We start from the raw sequence: 21316 nt of genomic DNA on the forward strand, positions 1-21316 counted from the left end.
TTAATTTGGGGGCATTAAACATATGTTACAGGAATGTTTTGGAGTAACTATAAGAGAAAGCAGAAGTGATGAAAATCCAGCAAGAACCTTATTCTATTAACTTCATCTCTCTTTTTTAACAGGGTCACTAAACCGGTAGGTGGAGGAAATGTTATAGACCAATGTACTGATGTATGCAGGTCTAATTTCCTTAGATAGCATGAAATTGACCAAGCTCAACCACAAGCTATCATTATCCAATGGCCTACTCAGACACCAGTTTGCCCAGCTTCAAAGAATACAATTTACATGGTACTCTGGGTGAACGTAGCTCTCTGGAACACAATATCAAATGCACTGTAACTCATGCCCCCTGAAGTTGTGGCCCTGTGACACACAGTAGTGACAGCACACATAAAGTTATTCAACATCCAGAGGAGACTTCAACTCCTCCCTCGGAAAGGCCCTCCAGTCTAGAGCGGGAGAAGCCAACAACCCAAGAATTTCCACTCAAGACTGTGAAGCTCCTCTTGAAAGCTCTTGAATTATGCAAGGCATAATATCAGAAGATATAGCTTAACAAATTCAACCTTTGTATTCCCATGGACACCCATGGATATTACTCATACAAAAATTCAGAAAATTCTACTAGCATGCCAAAAAGGATTTTTGTCAATAACTTGAGTGTCTCTTTGTTTATATTCTATCTCTCATACACATACATATCATATACACAGTATACTCATTCACTTGAAGCAAAGTATATTACATTTGTAGATCACATACAATTGGGAAATGTGATAGATACTGGGGGTTGGGCTGCTCAATGTCCATTTTGCCTTCCTTCTGGCTGAAGATTATGGAGAACTTTTAAAAACAGAAAAAGCAAACAACTCTTGTAACTAAGATTCTGGATACAAATTGCCTAATTAGCACCTCTCATGAAGAATGTGGAGGATGGAAGTGAAGTAGATCCCACTTTTCTGCCCTTTTTGATATTTCTGTGTTCCACTTTTCATGGAGAGGCTGTGGAGATGCAAGGCTCTCCTGCAGCAGTGTTTCAGTGTCTCTTCAATATCTTTCTAGGTGTCAAAAGGTGTGACAGCAACAGTGGTGGTAGCATTTTCATTCCTAGATCACAGGTAAGACTTTGTGTTCTTGAATGCACAACTTCAGAAGTGGCCTTGGAGGTAGTAACTTCTCTGCTGGGACAATTCTGTAATGTTCTGAGAGTTATTTCTGAAGGCTCAACTTAAAATCTATTCTTCCAGTACTTCCAGTGATTTGTTAAGCACCTAATAGTATGTGTGAAATTTCTTCATGCTGAAAATCCCTAGAGAGGTTTCTGTCTCCTGTACTGAATACTGACTACTTAGAAGAGTTGACAAATATGTTGAATGACAGAATTAGGGTTAAAGGCAAATATAACATGATACAACTGAATAAGGATAAAAGTTTGGTAGTTAGGTTCAAAAGCAATTGCACATCCATCGGCTAGAGGCAGTATAACTTCACAGCATCATATGAGAAAAAGCTTAGAGGTCACAAAAGATGCTAATGTGGTATCCAGAAAGAACAAAGTTATGGACATGCTTTGTTGGTCTATTCTGGTAAGACCACACTTAGAGAAAAGTGGTTAATCCCAAGCATCATGTTCTAAGAAGGTGAACAGAACCCGTGAAGCATCTGTGTTTTCCTATAGCCAAAACACAGATTAAATGGCATCAAGAAAGAACCAAATCTATTTCACAAGAAGAATGGCTGAAGAATATGGGAGGTCCCGAGGACTAGAAAAGATTCAAGGTGGACCAAAATAGCCATCTTTAAATATTTACATGGTTTCCTTGTGGAAGATTCATTAGACTCGTTCTGTGCATTTCAAAGGTTTGAAACCAGAACCAAGAGAGGGGAGAAAGAGGGAGACCAAGCTAGACACTCTGTAGTAAAAGATGTCAGAATATGGAAGGACTGATTTGGCAATAAATTTTTCAACATTTGGGATATGCAAAAACCAAAAAACTGGAGACTCACTTGATAGGATGACCGTGGGACACACTCAAGCATCAAATGAGTTGCTGGTCTTAGAAGGTAACCTTTAAGGCTTGTTCCAAATCCAAGAATTTTTATAGTAAATTTTTATTATAAGATTAGTAGAGTATTTCTAGAAAACTCACACATAACTCACTATTCTCAGAGACACAAATAATGCACCCACATCCCACCACCACCCCTCAAGACACACACACATACACAATGGAGGTTGTCTGAGGAAGCTGAAAGCATTCAAGGTTTGGAATTAAGTAGATGGGGCCTCAAATCTTGGCTCTACTGTTTCCTACTTGGATGACTTTGAGCAGTTTAAATCTCTGGTTCTCTGTTTGCTTATTGGTGAATAATGATACCTGTCTTGTAATTTTTAATGATATTAGAAAACATATGTCTTACACTGGATAAATAAAATTATTACTAGGTTGTCATCTTCTAATACTTTAAAACTCTATTCTTTACTTTTTAACTCTTACAACCTGCTAGACAAAAGCCAATAAACAAAGATTTTGTAACTATTCTAAGTTGGTGTTTTCCTTGCCATATCTATAAGTTTTCTATAAAGTTGGCAGCATAACATAATGGTTAATAATGAAGGCTCATGAGTCCAGAAGATCTAGGTTCAAATGCCAGCTCAGCCTCGTCTTTACCACATGGCTATAAACATAGTCTGTAAACCGGGAACCTCAGTTATCTTCTCTGTAAAATGGGGCTGAAAATAGCACCTGGATTAATAAGGTTTGGTAAGGATCATCAAATAATGCACGTGAAGCATTTTGCCTAGTGTGTAGCTCACAGTAAGTGCTCAGTAGCCCTTTCTAACCATAATTAAACAATAGTGATAGTGATGACAAAAGGACAAACTATGAGCACCAAATCTAAAACATGAATGCTACTGATTTACTTATCCTTCAATACTTTCATCCTGGACCTATTATAGCATTCCTTTTTGTGATGAGATTATTTAGATATTTACATGGCTAGGCCGTACTTCACACTGACTTCTGATTGCCTTCACTTTTCACGGAGATGGCAAGACAAATCATCATAACCTAATCTAGCACATCATTGGCTGGAGACCTATTTGGGAGGCCTGTATACCAGGGAGGCTAGGAAAACACAACTTCTTATTGGCAGCATTAACTCAACAAATCTCCCAGGGGAGCAATAAAAACACAGTAGCCAGCAGCCTTAATGAGGACACGCTCAGAGCACAGGGTAATCTTATAATGCGCTCAGTGCCCTGAGGAATTCACAGGAATTTGATTTAGCAACATTAGATCTCAGTTTCTCAAAATATTAGCAATATGATTTGTAATAATTGTCTCTTATTTTAGCTGATGACATTGCAAATTACAAGTGTTATTATGGCATTGTTTATAGTTCAGAGATCTTACCACAAGAATCTGCCTTTCAGCTGTTGGCAGATGTAAGTGGAGTTTGCCTTTGTTAATACAGCACATGCCAAATTTTTCCTCAAGGCCTTTAATCAGAATGTTGCATATATTAGGACACATGAGAAGCCTATTTCTGCAGAACAATGAAAAAGACAACCTCTACTCTATCACTATAATATTTTTAATGAAACCATCTCTTTCACTCCAAAAATCCCTTCAATTGTGCATATTTTGTCTGCAGCAAACCTCTAAAGCCCCAAATGTTAGGTTGGCCCTACTACCTTCTAAGTTAAAATGACCAAGAAAGAATACAAGTATGAGAAATGGATCCAGCCTCGGTGGCTCCCACCAGTAATCCCAGCTGAGGCAGGCAGATCGCTTGAGCCCAGGAGTTCAAGACCAGCCTGGGCAACGTGGCTAAACCCCATCTCTACTAAAAAGTACAAAAATTAGCTGCGTGGTGGCACGTGTTTGTGGTCCCAGCTGCGTGAGGGGCTGAGGCAGGAGGATCACTTGGGCCCAGGGGGTCAAATCTGCAGTAGGTCCTGTATACCACCACACTCCAGCCTGAGTGATAGAGTGAGACCCTGTCTCAAAAAAAAAAAAAAAAAAAAAAGTGTGAGAAATATGTCAGGCACTTCAAGAACTCCCAGATTCCACTTCTCAGGAACTGTCATTTTTGGGGGTTAGAGGTAGTAATAGAAATGGTAATTGCATTCAAGTGGCGTTGTCATAGGCAATGCCAAGGGATAGCTGGGAGGGAGTGTGTAGAAAAGACAAATTTTAGGGTGAATATTAGTAACTGCCAGCAAATGGAAGAACATTTATCAGCTGTTTTAAAGGCACTAAGATAAATCTAAAAAGAGATCATCATAGGAAAGAGTTGAATATGTCCTAATTGGGGACTAACTTAGGCGAAATTTTCACAGTAATTAACTGGCAACTGACATGTTAAAAAAAAATCTCCTAGAGTCACTTGAAGATAAAAGCTAATCACTCAGCATGTGAGTCTATTACTTGAGTTAATAGGCAAAAAAAGGAAAAACACTGCATAGAAGTACCTCATCTAATTGAGAGTCACGCCCTGTCATCTCATTTATTCAGGGTATAATTGAGGGATTCAAGGCTACAAAGCCAGTCTCCTCTGAGCACCGAATTAGATGGCCAGCCCAAAGCACCTGCACTATGGACATGTTCCATCACCTCTCTGTGCTTCAGTTTCCTCCCCTGTTAATGAAGGTGCAAATACAAAGCACATAGTAAACAATGCTCAATAAATGTTTGCTGTTAATTTGATAGTTATTTTTATTATTACCGTTGTTATTACATCTACTAATTTAGCCATAGGAGAGCCCCTTGGGCTCTATTGAATTTATTCACTCACTTTTAAAAGTGTATGGATAGATAGTTTCTCAGTTATAACAAAAAAAAATTACACACATTTTTGTCATCCCCTTCTCTTGATTTTCCCCATTGGTCACCTTCTTAGTGTCCTTGGCAGGTTATTTCATTTCTCCCACACCTCGTACTGGAGGGACACCCCAGGGCTCAGCACTTGCTGCTCTTTCCTCTATCTGTATTTGTCCCTTAGGGATTTCTCATCAGATGTCTTCTGCATGGTTAACTCCCTCCCTCAGCTCCCTTAAGGTTTTCAAACCTTATCAATGAAGTCTACCCTGACCACCTGTTTACTCCTGTGTCCTGACCCCTGTCCTTGCATTCCCACCCCTCTTTTTTGTTCTACCTTTTTCTATAGCACTTATCCCTTTCTAACACACTATAAAATTTACTAATGTAAATACTAACGTATTGTTTATTGTTTGTCTCTTCCTGCTAAGAATGTAAGAGACCAAGAATCTTTGCCGGCTTTGTTCATAAATACATCCCAAATACCTAAAAGAGTGTTTGACATATAGTAAGTCCTAAGTAAAAGTTTGTCAAATAAATAAATGACTAATAAAAACCCCGAATGTTTGTGGGAACACATGGATACCCAGAATAAAGGCTACATTTCTCAGTCTCCTGTGTGGTTAGATACAGCACACTGGGAGGGCAAAAGGCTTCTAGAGAAAGCACGTGTTATAGAAAGCACTAACAGAGGTCATCCTGATGGCATCTTCTGAACTCAACAACCTTCATTTTCTCCCCTTCTTGTGAAAATCAGACAGAAGAACTCATTTAGCATGGAGGCAATTTTACGCACCTCGATAGCCTTTAAGAGAAGTCAAATCACTGATATTGATAATAATTCTCTTGAATTATCAATGTATCAAAATGAATTCTTTTTATGTATTCTAAGTAGCCAAGGACATACATTTAATAAAGATATATATAATCTTTAAATTACACATAATGTATTTTATATGTATATGTATCTATATTACATGTATATGTGTTATATTGTATATGTACATTATATTTTATAGTAGCTAAAATAAGAAAAGTCTTAGCACTTAAAGAATGGTAGTCTTTAATGATCTGGAAATCTACCATTTCCCATTGATGTCAGATAAAATGGGTAAAGATAAACTTTTTTTTTTCTAAATGCAAAATTAAATAAGCCACTACTTTTAAGGCCTCTTATTAAGTATTGGAAAACCTAGTCAATAAATGAGAACATAAGAAGGACTGAGAGTCGTATTGGCCTAGGTGGTATTTTATTCATTCATTTAAAAGATAATGGCCAGTGAGTATGTAAGGCCCTGTGTTAGGTGCTGTGCGGCTCACAAATCTTACACAGGTGGAGGTCCATGTTCTCATGGAAGTTATCATCCAAGGCAGGATACAGGAGATCTCCTGGAGGAGGAAACAGCAAAGGCTACAGAGAATGGACAGCCACCTGTAGTGGGGAAATAAGGATGCCTCGATCTTTCAATTAACGAATATGATCGAAGAGCACACTGAGCCTAGCCAATCTCATAGGGAGCCAAGTTTGTGACATTGCACTGAAAACCTAGAGATAGCTAATCCTAAAATATCCTCCAGTAGCAAAATGCTGCCTCGCAAAATTCCCTTTTCGTATCACTGACATGTGATTTCAGTCTATTGCCCAGTGCCATATTCCCCTTATCTCAATTATCCTCCCCATCTGGCCCCAAATGCTGGTTCAGGAATAACAGTTTACTATGTGCCAAGCACTGTCTAAGTATTCTTCATAATATTAATTCACTTAGTCCTCACGACAACCTTGTGTTATTGATACTATTATTATGCCCATTTTATAGAAGAGGAAACCAAGTCACAGAATGGTTACATAATTATCCAAGGTCACACTGCTGGTAAATGGTAGTAAATAGACAAACATTTCAGTATTATATAGCAAACTGAAAATAATAAGAACAATATAGTTACTTTCTGATAACTATACATAATTTAAAATATATAATTGTATAATAAGTATATACAATTCAAAGAACTGCTCTGTATTCTGAGATTATGCTCAAATGTCTAAGTTTTATGAAATGATAGTCAAAGGAAGTTAAACAATCACCATTTTTAAAAAACAGGCCCATAAAAATCTGCCTCCAGGGACCACTGAACTCTCCCTTCCACTTTAGGAGAAAACCCTGCCCCTGGGTTTGTTCTCCCACAACCTTGTCCCCATCCAGTCTCTACTCCAACCCCATTTCCTCCCTGCCCTTTTCCCCACTAGCCCTTTCATGTTACCCTGTGAAATTCCTATAATGATCTGAATCCATGTTTCCCTTTGCTCCTCCCCATGACTGAAACCTGACCCCCTTCAGTCAAACCACTTCCTTGGGTGAGCACATCATGCTTCCCACAGCTCCTTCTCCAATGACTGTGCTTCTCCCACCATTGGACAGCCTCCCCTTCTCACTTTTACCACCACTGGTCATCAATTCTCATTGCTCCCACATGCTTACTTCCAAAGCTCTATTCTTACCTTCCTCTATGACGTTACCACTGGTAGTAATGTATCTCCCCAACTCAAACCTCTGCTACCATCATCAGTATCCAGGCAAATGACCTTTATAACATCCTGACCAACCTACTCAACTTCCTCAGTTCCAGGGACATTTATGACCACTGCACTTTTGCTCAACCTTAGCCATGGCTGCATGTCTAAGGCCAGCATGGAGCATGCCAAGACAGCATAAAGAAGAAGAAGAATCTTTGGATTTTATGGTTAGGACATCAATGGTGACCTTCCAGTTATAGTTAACATATAAACACACAATCAGGCTACAGGAGGTTAAGAGGTGAGTGGGTGGCAAGAAAGTGAAGACTGTCATTCACTCAAGAAACTTCCCTCCTTGGAATTCACTTGGTCCTGTAGCTCACCTCTACTTCATAAAACTTTATTCTCTTATCTGCACTGACACTAACCTGGTTTTTTCCTCCTATATTTCTGACACTTCATTCTTTGCTTTCTTTTAATATACAAAACATTTCCTGAACTCCAGTTATGAATCAGGCAGTTTGCCAGGCAATGAGGACATCAAAAACATGGTTCTTTCCCTCAAGTTTTTCAGTCTTTTTTTTTTTTTTTTTTTTTTTTTTTTGAGATGGAGTCTCGCTCTTTTGCCCAGGCTGGAGTGCAGTGGCGTGATCTTGGCTCACTGCAGGCACCGCCTCCTGAATGAAATGAGAACATAGAAAAGGGGGAAATTATCTCCATCAAAGGACAGGAATGGAGATCAAGAAAAGTTGCCTAAAGGAAGTGACACTGCCCTGAGTCTTGAAGACTGAAGAGTATGTCAGATGTAGCAAATGATTAGGGAGATGGCATTGCAGGCAGACAGTGCAGCACAAGCAAAGGCACAAAAGCATAGTATATTTGGTAAGTAGTGTGGTGTAGTTGTCATATTCTAGTGGGAGAATGGTAAAGAATACCATTGAAAGGTGAACCATGATCAAATTGTGTAGGAAATGGCCTTAAAGGAGATGCCAGTACCTTGGATTTTACCTTGTAGGTGAAGAATAATTACTGAAAGTATTGAGACAGTGACACCATAAAAGCTATTTTAGAAGTCAATTCTAGAGATGGTGTTGAAGACGAATAAACCAAAAAACGCAGAAATACATCCCACCTCGTGCAATATTCAAGAACACATAAACTCTAGGCCTATGTTTCAGTTTAATTTTCTTCATAAGTGAGAACTGGGGTAGTTGTTCTGTTAATGGAGATGAAAGATTAATATAAGGGTCACCTAGAGATATAATCAATGGGACTTGATCAATTAAATATGGAAATCTAAGAAGAGTAAAGAGTAAAAACTGTCTTAAGATTTTAAACCCAGGAAACTATTGGAAGAATCATGTCAGTAGCAAAAGTTAGACATGCTTTGCCAGCTCTCCTTCTCCCTCTTGCTCCAAAAGTTTCTCCTTCAGTGCTCTTCTCTTGATTTTTTAAACTCTTTTGCATAATATTTTCAAATCTGTCCATTGTTGAACTTTTCTATGTGGGTGATGCCTAGTTCTTTCTTTGCAGCCTGTATCTCTGATGGTTCTAGACCTACCTTTTAAATTTGCCTGCTAGAGATCTTTGGCTGGTTGTCTCACTGTGATCACAAATTAGCAATCTAATGCAAAACTGTCCTCTCCTTACTTTCCAACCAAACCAGCTCTTCCTCCAGTCTTCTTTTTTGTGATGAATACCTGTCACCCAATCACAAACTTCTCAATGATCCACCTCCATGGTCAATTTGCTATAAGAGCATGTTCAGCACAATCCATTAACTCTCCTGCCCCCTCTCACTCCATCCCTCTGTCCATCCCACCAGCAATTCTTTACTGAGTCCCTGAGGTCATCTTGCCTCCAAGATTCCCAGGAACATACACTTACTCAAGTAATTTCTTAAAGCACAGTTTTCACTTTTCCACTTCCTAGTATATGGGTTTCCAGTAGGATCCTGACAATGTTCACAACCCAGTGATAGACAATACACATTTCATCATCTTAAGGTCCTCCCATAGCTGCAAGAAACTGGCAGTTCACCAAAGCATCAGTTGCAGCTCTCTTGGGCAAGAGCTACTTTTCACTTAATTTGTTACTGCATATAACACATGAGATATGCCAAAGATTATAGGATAATGCATTTTCTGATCTTAGAGAATAAACTGCTTCTTGCATGGCCCTGTGAAATGTCTACTACTGCAACAAAATTTGCTACTTGAATGGATTTTTTTTCTTAAATTTTAAAATGGTTCAACAGCAATATTTCACTGGGTCTACTCATTAAATTCTATTTCTGGGGTTGTGTTTTCTCGATAGGATAAATTATAAAAAACTATAGTAATTGATAATCATGGGAAAACATTTGTAAGCTAGGAGCAGTGGCTCAGGTTATTTTCTCTAACATAGTAACAATAGCTCAGTGTCATTGGCAGCCTTCTGAATTCTTAACTCCAGGTCGCTCACCTTCACAAAGGCAACACAGACATTTCCTCCAAGTCCCAGGCTGCAGTTTCACAGCACTCCATGGTGAAGAGATATAGGTGACCATGGAAAATAGTAATTGGATTTCAGCACAGGAAGCCCAAAGTGCCACTTTAGAAAGGTAACCTCTAGTTATATCCAAGTGTGCATCTGAATCTAATGGTGTAACTTCCCCTTAAAGGAGCTCATCTGATCTCTACTGAAAATCGCCTATGCCCTAGGGATGGGAGGAAAAGATACCCCTTTCCAGATGCCTTAGCAGCTCTATTCTTACTGGCTTCAGATCCAAGGAGAGAGAGTTTTCTGGGCTCAACTGGTCACTCAGAGCCGTGATGAGAGTCAGTAGGAGCCATGACTAGACAGCAGCACACATGGGCTTATCAGGGGGCCCTGTCCAAAAGGGACGCATTTGAGAGGGACCTCAGGATGACAAGGTCACACCTGTGACTCAGTCTTCCTACCCCTTAAGCCCAAGCGCAGAAGCTGATTCCAGTGTTCTCAGAAAACAAGAGGTTATTCTAATGAGGCATCAGACTAGTGCACAAGCCCCACAGCGGTTTCTGTTTCTGTTCTCCAGCCACAGGCATGATTTAATAATAAGAAAGACAAGAAGCTACCAGATAATTCACATTTCAGGGTCAATTCCAATTTTGCTTTTAAGGTGACTTTTTTTTTCTTTTTTTTTTTTTGAGATGGAGTTTTGCTCTTCTTGCCCAGGCTAGAGTGCAATGGCATGATCTTGGCTCACCGCAACCTCTGCCTCCCAGGTTCAAATGATTCTCCTGCCTCAGCCTCCCGAGTAGCTGGGATTATAGGTGCCTGCCACCACGCTCAGCTAATTTTGTATTTTTAGTAGAGGACGGGGTTTCTCCATGTTGGCCAGGCTTATCTCGAACTCCCGACCTCAGCCGCCTGCCTCAGCCTCCCAAAGTGCTGGGATTACAGGCATGAGCAACTGTGCCCGGCCTTAAGGTGACTATTTTTTAAAACTCCAAACATAGGCCGGGCATGGTGGCTTATGCTTGTAACCCCAACATTTTGGGAGGCAGAGGCAGGCTGATCACTGGAGGCCAGGAGTTCGAGACCAACCTGGCCAACATGGAGAAACTCCATCTCTACTAAAAATACAAAAATTAGCCGGGTGTGGTGGCAGGCGCCTGTAATCCCAACTACTCGGGAGGCTGAGGCAGGACAATCGTTTGACCCCGGGAGGCAGAGGTTGCATTGAGTGGAGATTGCGCCATTGCACTGCAGCCTGGGTGACAGAGTGAGGCTCTGTCTGAAAAAAAAAACAAACAAACAAACTGCAAACATAGTACATGTTCATTGTGGAAAATACAGTAAATAAAAGATGAAAATAAAAAAATAAAACACTCATGATCCTAAGACCCAGAGATATCTACTCAATATTGTCAACCATATTCTTTCAGTGAGTATATACTCATGTTTGTGTATATTTGTGTATGTATGTGTGTGTATATATACATATGTTTTTCTTCTATACCATCCTAAAATGGAATGATATTGTACTTACTGACTTGTAACTTACTTTTTTATTTTACAGTATATCATGGACATTTTCCCATGTCATAAAATTTTTTCCAGTATTATTTTTAGTGGATGCTTAGTATTCAAAGATAAATTTTTCCTTTAAAAACATATTTGCATCAATCTAGCTCATACTTTTCAAGCCACTCACAGGTCAGAACAAACAGGCTCATCAGGCCCTGGTTTATTCTGATGGCCCCTGGTATTTGGAATAGAGACTGTAAACAAACCCCTTTTATAATTCTGTACCTTAGACAGTACTTTTACCCAAGGCTTCAGGCCATCAAGATTTTTTCATGTCAAGAAAATAATAATAATAATGGATAAGTTTTTTGCACCCATTATATGCGAGACACTGTGCTAAGTACTACTTCCCATGCATTTTCTCATTTAACTTCCTCAACCCCTGTTAACATAAAAGAGTTGTTTTCCATATTTTTTTCATAAAAAACACTGAGGCTTAAAGAGGTTATATAATTTAGTCAATATCACACTAGTATGTGGCAGACCTAGGGCTCAACCTCAATTACTCCAGAGAATTGGACATTGTGTATAATTTGTCCCATGCCTTCCCAATAATAATTTCTACTGTCTTCAGGAATGAAAGGGTGATGGCCCACACAGCAATTATCTCCTTATCCTATCACACAAGCATAATTTACTCAACAATCCTTTACTTCCGTGAGTGAAAAAGGTCTTGAATCTTGTGTTTTGGAGTAAAGGATGAGAAAAACTAAAATCCTTTGTTTCAAGCAACTTCCAGGATTTAAAAAGTCTCATGTGCAGATTTCCTCTCCGGATGATCATCTTCACAACCTCACACTGCCTTTTAGTGAGAGAACCCCCCTTACATCCAGCCCCAAGCTCAGCGCTGGCAAAGGGCCAGCCTTTACAGGGTGGGTAATTTACAGGCAGTGGCTGGACCACTTTCAACACTGGATGGTCTCTGCTTGAAAAATGACCTTCTCAGTACTACGGAAAAGTCTTACTTCTCTGGAGAAAAAGTCACAAACCTCAAATTTCTGAAAACATAATCCTTAACATTTTGCTTCAAATCTTTTTTCTTTCTCCTGAAAAATCCAGCATAAATTAGGACAGAAATGATCAGATCAAATAGCAGCCCTTAATCTGTAAATAATCTCTCTGGCTTCATGGCAATCAGGAAAACAGTGGGAAACAGCCAGTTTAAGACTAAAGTGACAACCTATTAGCATTCAGAGAGAAATGATTTCTCTCATCACCTTGACTGAAGATGTTGTTGCTGTGGCAACTGGCCCCTGCATTCATCTCATAGCCAATTGCTAAAATGACAAGGAAGCTGGTCAGGCTCAGAAAGGATCATTCACACTATCTCTTTTAAGTGACAGCCAATAAGGTTTGTACAGGAAATTCTACAAAAATGCTTATACAAACCCAGTACTTTTAATGGTGGTAAGATACTTTCAATCAAGCTTCCCTAACTCAGTTCTTTGACAGAAATTGAGTTCTTTAACTTAATTGCACCGATTAACATTTAACTTCAAGAATTACAGCATGTCTTGGAGATAATATTTTAAAGTTCTTTTTTCTAGACATTGCTGTGTAAAGTATATGTGTGAGGCATGATATGTTCCTGTGGGGTACAAAAGGACTCGGGGAAGAGATATTTTCCAGTTAGGATTAGGAGGGGAGTAGGACCTCAGCTGTCTTCTCACATCTGGCAGTCAGTCTTCGGTCCGAGGCTGAAATACCGACCATGCGGGTATTTTTTTCCATCTTGCCCCTCTGCCAGGAAGCCACCTGGACTCTCACCAAGCCCTGGATCCCTGTTTAAATTACAGATGAGGGTACCTTTGCACCTGTGGCCAGCTTGCTAAAGGACTACCTTTCTATTTGTCTGAATTCACAAATGCTTCTCAGGTGGAAACAAAGTAATGCAGCCAAAATCATTTAATCCTATTTCCTCAAGGAAATCCAAAGGACCTGGCTCAGCTTAGGTATCCGTCTCACGCCTGATTTTGGAAGCACTCAATGTCATGGTGTCCTACATTACACCTGTTGCAAAAACAGAGCACCTACATTTACCATCCTGTTTAAATAATGAATGCATATCTTTTAAAAGTTTTATATGAGCTGGAATCCAAATGTTCCTCAGGGAACATTCTAATTCACCAGCAAGCAAATTGCTTGCATGCCTCATGCTGTGGTAGACTTACAAAGAATAATAAAAAGGAAGTATATTTTCAAAATTATAAGGTCCTCAGATACCACGGGTAGCACTTTGTCTCCCATTCCCAGGGGTTGTGCCCATTTCCTCCCTGTTCAAACATTACATGGTAAATCTAAATAACATTTCTGGTATTTCACAACCAAGATCCTTCTCAGTTCTGTGTCAAAAATAAAAATATGATCTTGTATTTGCGCTTCATGAGGTAAGCACTTATTGGCAAATTCAGAAACTTGGTGGGCAGAAGACAGAGCACGCCACAGTAGAAACTGGTGCCTTTGGCTAATAGCCATCAACTAGGGAGCCTCTTACATGTGACTTGCTGTGCTGTTGATACAGAGCTTTCATCAGACAAATCATGGCTCACACAATGAAAATTTATAATAAAATAATTATAGTTATAGCCCATACTTTTAGCACATACTAAACGCCATTTAAAATACAATTTGCATGGTGTCTCATTCGTTCCCCCTAGATACACCACAGGTTAAGTAAATGTCACTACTGTCTTCATTCTGAGGTTTAGAGAGGTTCAGTAACTTTTCCAAAATCATATGACACAAAGGCAGAGAAACCCCGTCTTTACTAAGGCCAAAGCCTAATGCCACCTTTATCTAATCCCAATTTTCAGAAGCCCTGAAGCACAGTAGTAACCCTCCCCCAACCTCCCCGACTGAGGTCACACTCATAATCTCATTACTTCGTAAGATCCAGTGCAGTGTTTGGCACATGATGGGTGCTTGGGAAATCTTTGCTGATTGGCAAAAAAAAAAAAAAAACACCTTTTATTCCAGACTGGGAAAGTTTTTACTTTATAAAGACGTTGCATTGTTGGCCTTTGGCAGTCTGAGGAGCCTCTGGATGCTATTCATCTTGCCTGAGTTCCTGAGCTCTTGCCTCTTTTCCTGACTTGCCACATGCTGGTGCTTGTTTTCCTCTACTGGCTTCACGATGCAGATTTTAGAACTGCTTTGTAACTGATGACACCAAAGAATCGAAATGCGTGTTGTTCAACTCTTTAAACCGATACAGACCAGCCCTGGGCAGTTTTAGAAGAATAGTTTTATTTTAAGATGAAATAAAATTAATATTCAAAAAAGAAAACTGCTTGATACAAATGTATGCAGCACGGTTGCGACGCTTTGCAAGCCAAGCTTTGAGTAATTTCTATGGCCTTCCAATGCCTCATTTCATACCCTAGAGAGCAAAACAAGTGGCTGTTCATCATCCCATGAAGAGTTTCCAGCCCAGGGCTGCCACATTCATCTCCCTGCTAATGACAGACCCCTTAATGTGCCCAAGCAACAGCCAGAGCGAGCTGTGCCGGGGTGGCTGATCACCGAGTACACAGAACAGAGCCTATTGATGTCCATATTATATCTTTTTAGCTTTGAAATTTAAAATATTATAACTAAAAATGATACCTGGCTATGTTAGGAAATTGGAAAATACAGATAAACTAAAAAAAGATTTAAATCACTTATAATCCCACCTCACCCTTCCGGAATTTTTAAGAAAAATGCATTATATTCATATACTATAGTAGATTTATAAAATCTACTATAGTAGATTTATAAAAATCTAATATATTATAAACACTTTTTTGTGTCAATAATATTCACCTTTGATATTGTTTTAGTAATGGTATGGTCTATCAGGTAAGATTAAACCATAATTTCTTTAACCAAATTCTCTGTTGTTAAATCTTTAGTTGCTCTTATAAATAACACTTTGGAGGCCATCATTGAATATAAATCTTCACATGCTTCTGATTTATACAAGATATATTCCTAAAAGTGGAATTGCTGGAGCAAAGATTATTAACGTTTTTGTTTTTTTGAGACAGAGTCTTGCTCTGTTGCCCAGGCTAGAGTGCAATGGCGCGATCTTGGCTCACTGCAACCTCCGCCTCCCAGACTGAAGCAATTCACCTGCCTCAGCCTCCCTAGTAGCTGGGATTACAGGAATGCACCACCATGTCCGGCTAATTTTTGTATTTTTAGTAGAGACAGGGTTTCACCATGTTGGCCAGGCTGGTCTCAAACTCCTGACCTCAAGTGATCTGCCCACCTCAGCCTCCCAAAGTGTTGGGATTACAGGCGTGAGCCATGGCGCCTAGCCTAGGGTATTATCAAAGGTTTTTTTTTTTTGTTTTTTGGTTTTTTTTGTTTGTTTGTTTTTGTTTTTGTTTGAGACAGAGTCTCGCTCTGTCACCCAGGCTGGAGTGTAGTGGCTCTATCTCCACTCACTGCAAGCTCCGCCTTCCGGGTTCACGCCATTCTCCTGCCTCAGCCTCCCAAGTAGCTGGGACTACAGGCACCCACCACCACGCCTGGCTAATTTTTTGTATTTTTAGCAAAGACGGGGTTTCACCATATTAGCCAGGATGGTCTCGATCTCCTGATCTCGTGATCCACCTGTCTTGGCCTCCCAAAGTGCTGGGATTACAGGCGTGAGCCATCACGCCCGGCCGGGTATCAAAGTTTTTAAGGTATTTGATACATATAATCAAAATGTTTTCTGGAAAATTTAAATCAATTTACCCTCTCATAGACAGTGATCCAGGGTATCTTTTTTTAAATAAAAATCTTTTATGTTCCAGAGTCCACTATAAATACCCCTTGGTAGACTGCATCATTGCTTTGCTCTGTTAACATCAGTAACCACAATTACCCTACTCAGCCAAAATGAGCTCTCGTGATTACTAATGAAATGTTCCACTGCTTTTCAAAGGGGGTGGATGTGGGACCGGGTAGACACCACCCTGTCACACTCTCCCCCAGGGGCTGCCCAGTCCTAGGAGTCAAGGAAGAGGACCCCAGGCAGGGCCAGCCAGTCTCTGATCATTCATCTCATGACAGTGGGTTTACGTGGGTCAAGGTGAATTAGAGCCAAAAGTACAGGTGTGTCTTCGGAAGTCCTATGAGCTAAGGCCAGCCCAGGTTCATGGGAGAACCACAGAGGTTAGCAGATCTCTTTAGAGGCTACTTCAGGCTCTTGGGAGAAAGTAGCTTCCTCAGCATCTCAGAGGTCCTCCAAGCCAGTGTAAATTAGCTCAGGCTGCTGTCCCAGGAGCCCTGCAGGACCAGAGCAGCTCACCCCCATTTTCCTGCCAAGGCCTTTCCTTGTCAGCAGTCATCACTGGCTTACCATTGGATGGAGCTGATTTTCTGGGTCATGTATAGAGATAACAGATAAGAAGTGGCCACATGTGAACATACCTTCCTTCATAATTCAATTTCAGACTCTATTTCTGGGTGAAAATAGTCCACTTGATATTTCTAGAGTGAATCACAAGTTGTATAACTTGTTCTCATTCATTCATCAAATAATTATTGCATACAGTAGAGTATATTTTTAAGGGGATAGTCGCTAGAGTCAGATATCATGGGTTCAAATCCTGGCTTCAGCTCTTATTATGTGACCTTACACAAGTTGCTTAACCTCGCTGTGCCTCGGTTTTCTCATGTATAAAATGGGCATAATATATTAGAAGATTTCTGTGACAATTAGATGATATATTTATTTAATTTACTTACTAATAACTTACATAAAACAGTGTCTGGAACCTAAGGGCTCAAAATGCCAGCTGTTAGAATTACTCCTTTGTATTCAGTCACAGACTAGAAACTGGGGACATGAAGATTCTCTGGCTTCCAAAGGCTTCCTATTCAATAGAGAAGGTGGCTACATCAACGATAAAAGTGTGATACCATAGACATAAAGCAGTGAGCAATAGGATCATGAAGAAGGATGTTTTTAACTCTACCCAAGGATGCTGGGCAAAGCTAAAATAGTCTCTCCTCTGGGAGTCTGAGTCTTGTAGGGTTAGTTGGAATTTGTCAAGGAGACAAAGGACATTCAAGGCAGCATAATAATCGATGAGAAACCTTGAAGAGGAGCAAGGCAGGGCAGCATACGACTAAGTCAGGCAGGCTGTACTTAGGTTGGTAATGAGAGGAAGGGAAGAAGAGACAGAAGATGCTGGGAAGTGTCAGCAGAGATCAAGGCATGAAGACTTTCATGTCTCGTGCTTATGAGTTTAAACTTTATCCTGTAAAGCCTTCCCTTCTCTCAACCTGGAGCCTTGGGAGAAAATATGTCAAAAGGTTCTTCCAGCCTTGGAAGCACAGTTTACTCAACAACAGGCATGACAATATACACTCTTGTGTGGATTGCAACATTTGTATAATAAACTCAGATACTGTGGCATGGTTTGCAACATTTGCATAACTTTGTAAGGGATTTCAGTGAAATCTAGAACTTACAGTGGTATGCTTAGAGCTACACCTTCAGACCCCCAAGAGCGGACATTTATTCTCTGCCAGAGGGGTTTGCCACAGGAAAAAAACAGAAAAGATGACTTGACTGAGAAGACCAGAAGAGACATCTGTGTCATGTCTCATTCAAAGACAGCTTTGCATAAGTATCAGGGAACCACGGAATAATTTGAAGGAGAGAACTATCATAAGTAGATTGAGAATAATCACTCTGGTTTTGATGCAATTCTAAAATAATAATAAAAATAAAACAGATGTTTGGGTGTGATGGCTCACGCCTGTAATCCCAGCACTTTGGGAGGTTAAGGTGAAAGGAACACTTGAGCCCAGGAGTTTGAGATTAGCCTGGTCAACACGGCGAGACCCTATCTTTACAACAAACTAAAAAAATTAGCCAGGCATGGTGAGGCATACCTGTAGTCCCAGCTACTCAGGAGGCTGAGATGAGAGGATTACTTGAGCCTGGGAAGTCAAGGCTGCAGTGAGCCATGGTCGCACCACTGCACTCCATCCCGGTTGACAGAGTGAGACCCTGTCTCAAAATAATAATAATAGTAATAATTAAAAATAAATAAAAGAGATAAAACCAGAAGCAGAAAGGCCCAAGAGGAGGCTACTTCCAAAACCTGAATCCAAAATAGTTCAGCTCACCCTTTTGTTATTCCTAAACATCCTACACCTCTCCTTCATAATTTTTTCTTTTGAGACAGGGTTTTACTCTTGTTTCCCAGGCTGTGGGGTGCATGGTACAATCATAGCTCACTGCAACCTCAAACTCCTGGACCTAAGTTATCCTTGTGCCTTAACCTCCTGAATAACTGGGACTACAGGCTCATGCCACTGTACTCAGCTAATTTTATTTTCTGTAGAGACAGGAGTCTAGCTATGTTGACCAGGCTGATCTCGAACTCCTGGCCTCAAGCAATTCTCCCACCTCGGACTCTCAAAGTGCTGAGATTACAGATGTGAGCCACTGGGCCCAGGTCTTTCATAATATTTGGCACTCTTTGCCAAACTATGAACCTTATGAAAGGATAAACTATACATGTTAACGTATATGTGGCATACATTAGCTACTCAACAAATGGTTGTTAAATCAATATACAAACAAATAGAAGAATGGACTTGATACAAACTATTTTACTGGGTCTAGTATTTTTTCTCTGGAATAGGCCAAAATATATACTTAGATAGATATTAATAGATATAGAGGTATAAATATCTTCTTTGATGATTTGAAATTTCTTTTTATCCCTGAAATTTAAATTCATGAAATAATATTTGTTGAGTTGATCCCAATTTTATTAATCCTATTTATTGGTTCTACATTCATCATTCTTTTTACAGAGGCGGGGCTGAAAAACTCAAAGAGAGCTCAAGTACCTTGCCAGGGTCATATAATCAGGAAAGGAAAAAGAACCTGAACCTGGGCCAGCTAACCCAAACCTGTTCCCTTACCCATTGTGCTATACATTAGACTAAATACGCCAACTAGAGTAAGCTCTGTGGACATCATGACATTTGATCTGGTTCCTAAAGGGAAGGTCAGTGTCCACATTTTTGAGATAGGCGGGTAGGACATTCCAACTCCAGAAGGAAAATGTGAGCAATATTCAGCATCCAAAGAATCCCTGGTATCTTGGGAGAAGAGCAAGTTAACCAATGGGGCCTAGATATAAAGAACTTGGAGAGCAAAGAAAAAGTTAAAAGTGGGAAGTATGATTAGAAAACTGGGTTAGAGCTAGATACCGTCTGGCCAACGAAGTCCAAGAGGGAAGTGAACCACAGCAGGTTTCCCAGCAGGGAGAAGGCATGGCCTGAACTGAATGATGTGCAGATTTCTTGAGGTCTGAGCTTTTAAAGGTGACCTCAAGAAAGCTAACTCCTTTGTGTATCAGTTTCTATGCTGTTAGATGAGCAGCTTATATAACTCAGATCCACTCCTCAGCTCTTCAGGAAAGTAGCCTAGTTAATTTTCACAAGCTGACTGAAGATAAATCATGATCCAGAACAATAGTAGTCATTCTTATGGTGTGTTTTCCTTTCCCAACCTCAAATTCATCAGAGGATTTTAAAAATAAAGCTGGTTTTCTCTACTGGGTTTCTTTGCTTCTGGGTTTTGGAACCGAGTGTTTACACAAGGCTGAGTGTTCTGCTAGTTCATGAAATCATACACTGGATGGATACATCATTTGTCTTTTCTTAGAAGACCAGAAAATGAAGCATCTGGCCTTCTTGGTTTCTTGCCATCATTAGATTCATCTTCACTCAGGAGTCACGGTTTGCTGTGGATTTTAGTGGAAAGGTTTGAAACTTGCTTCTGGTTCTCCAGGTCTTACAGAGTGGAGTGAAATTTAATGTGCGCAGGGGGAAATATTCAGCTCCTTACATTTTGCTCTTCTCTTTTTCCCTTGAAGTTAGACATTCATCAGGCTTGCCTGGTAGGAGGTTGCAAGCCAAAAATAGCATGCAGCTGGGTGAGGTCTGGAACACAGAACCCCAGTGTAGGCAAACAACCACCACCCACACCCCAGCCCTGAGGATTCTGACATCACATTCCCACAGCCGAGTATATAAGACATCGTTCTGTCCTAAGCATCCATTGCAAGCTACGGAAGCAATATGGAAAACACCCCCATATATTGTAAAACATGTTAATTGAAACCAGACTTTGGCTTCTCCTTTCTTTTTAAATCCAGGTGAAAGTTCATTATGCTTAGGGGGAAAAAAATGAATATGAGCAAAGTATTTTTCTTGGACTTGGAAAATATTGCTCAGAATCCACTACATCTTATCTGTTAGAACTGCCCCCTCCCCGCTCCCACATCCACCTATTTTCTTTGCATCTTTCACATGTTCCCCATCCCTCACCATGCTGACTTCCCTACCCTCTTCCCACTCCCAGCCATATGACTTACAGAAAAAGAGAACTGTTATTTCCTCAGTGGGCTGGGCTTTCGATAATGTTAAGCTGTTTAGGTTGAAGCTGTGGCCTGACTTTGTCAAAAGCCATATGGTGCTGAGACAAAACTGGGGAGTAGGAGAGCACCGCCAAGATCTGCAAGATCTGTGATGAACCAAAGCTGTGAGTTTCATGAGGAAAGAGGAGATTAAGGGCGTTCTGGCTTTTTTGGCAAAAGGCCCAGTTGAACACGGGAATGCCCAGAGGCAAAAGCAACTCAACCTACAACAAATTAATAAAACATTGTTGATTCTGGCTTTGTTGTCAACACAGTAGACTAAAGACGCTTCTCAACTTCCAGGAAATAAGCACTCACAAGCGTCCCACCTTTACACTGAGGCATATGCCCAGTCTCCCAGGACCAAATAAAAGGAATTGTTTTCTGTGTGTCTCTTACTCAGTGATGTATTAAACTGGTTACATGAAGCATTTACAACAACATGCTCTTTCTTTTGTGAAATAATTCCACATGTCCCTCCTAAGAGAGATGCAAGTGTT

General features: G+C 40.2%; 1 long non-coding RNA gene across 1 annotated transcript in view; it reads right to left on the reverse strand.

Moving 5' to 3' along the window:
• The window catches only part of LOC129487824 (uncharacterized), a 143398-nt gene extending 129018 nt beyond the window's left edge, over positions 1 to 14380 (reverse strand). Inside the window, exon 1 of the long non-coding RNA XR_008659468.1 lies at positions 14277 to 14380. This is a non-coding gene — a long non-coding RNA (uncharacterized lncRNA). The remainder of the gene's footprint in view (positions 1 to 14276) is intronic.
• Between the last annotated feature and the right edge of the window lie 6936 nt (positions 14381 to 21316).

The sequence above is a fragment of the Symphalangus syndactylus genome, chromosome 8 (genome assembly GCF_028878055.3).
Source record: "Symphalangus syndactylus isolate Jambi chromosome 8, NHGRI_mSymSyn1-v2.1_pri, whole genome shotgun sequence".
Taxonomy (NCBI): Eukaryota; Metazoa; Chordata; class Mammalia; order Primates; family Hylobatidae; genus Symphalangus; species Symphalangus syndactylus.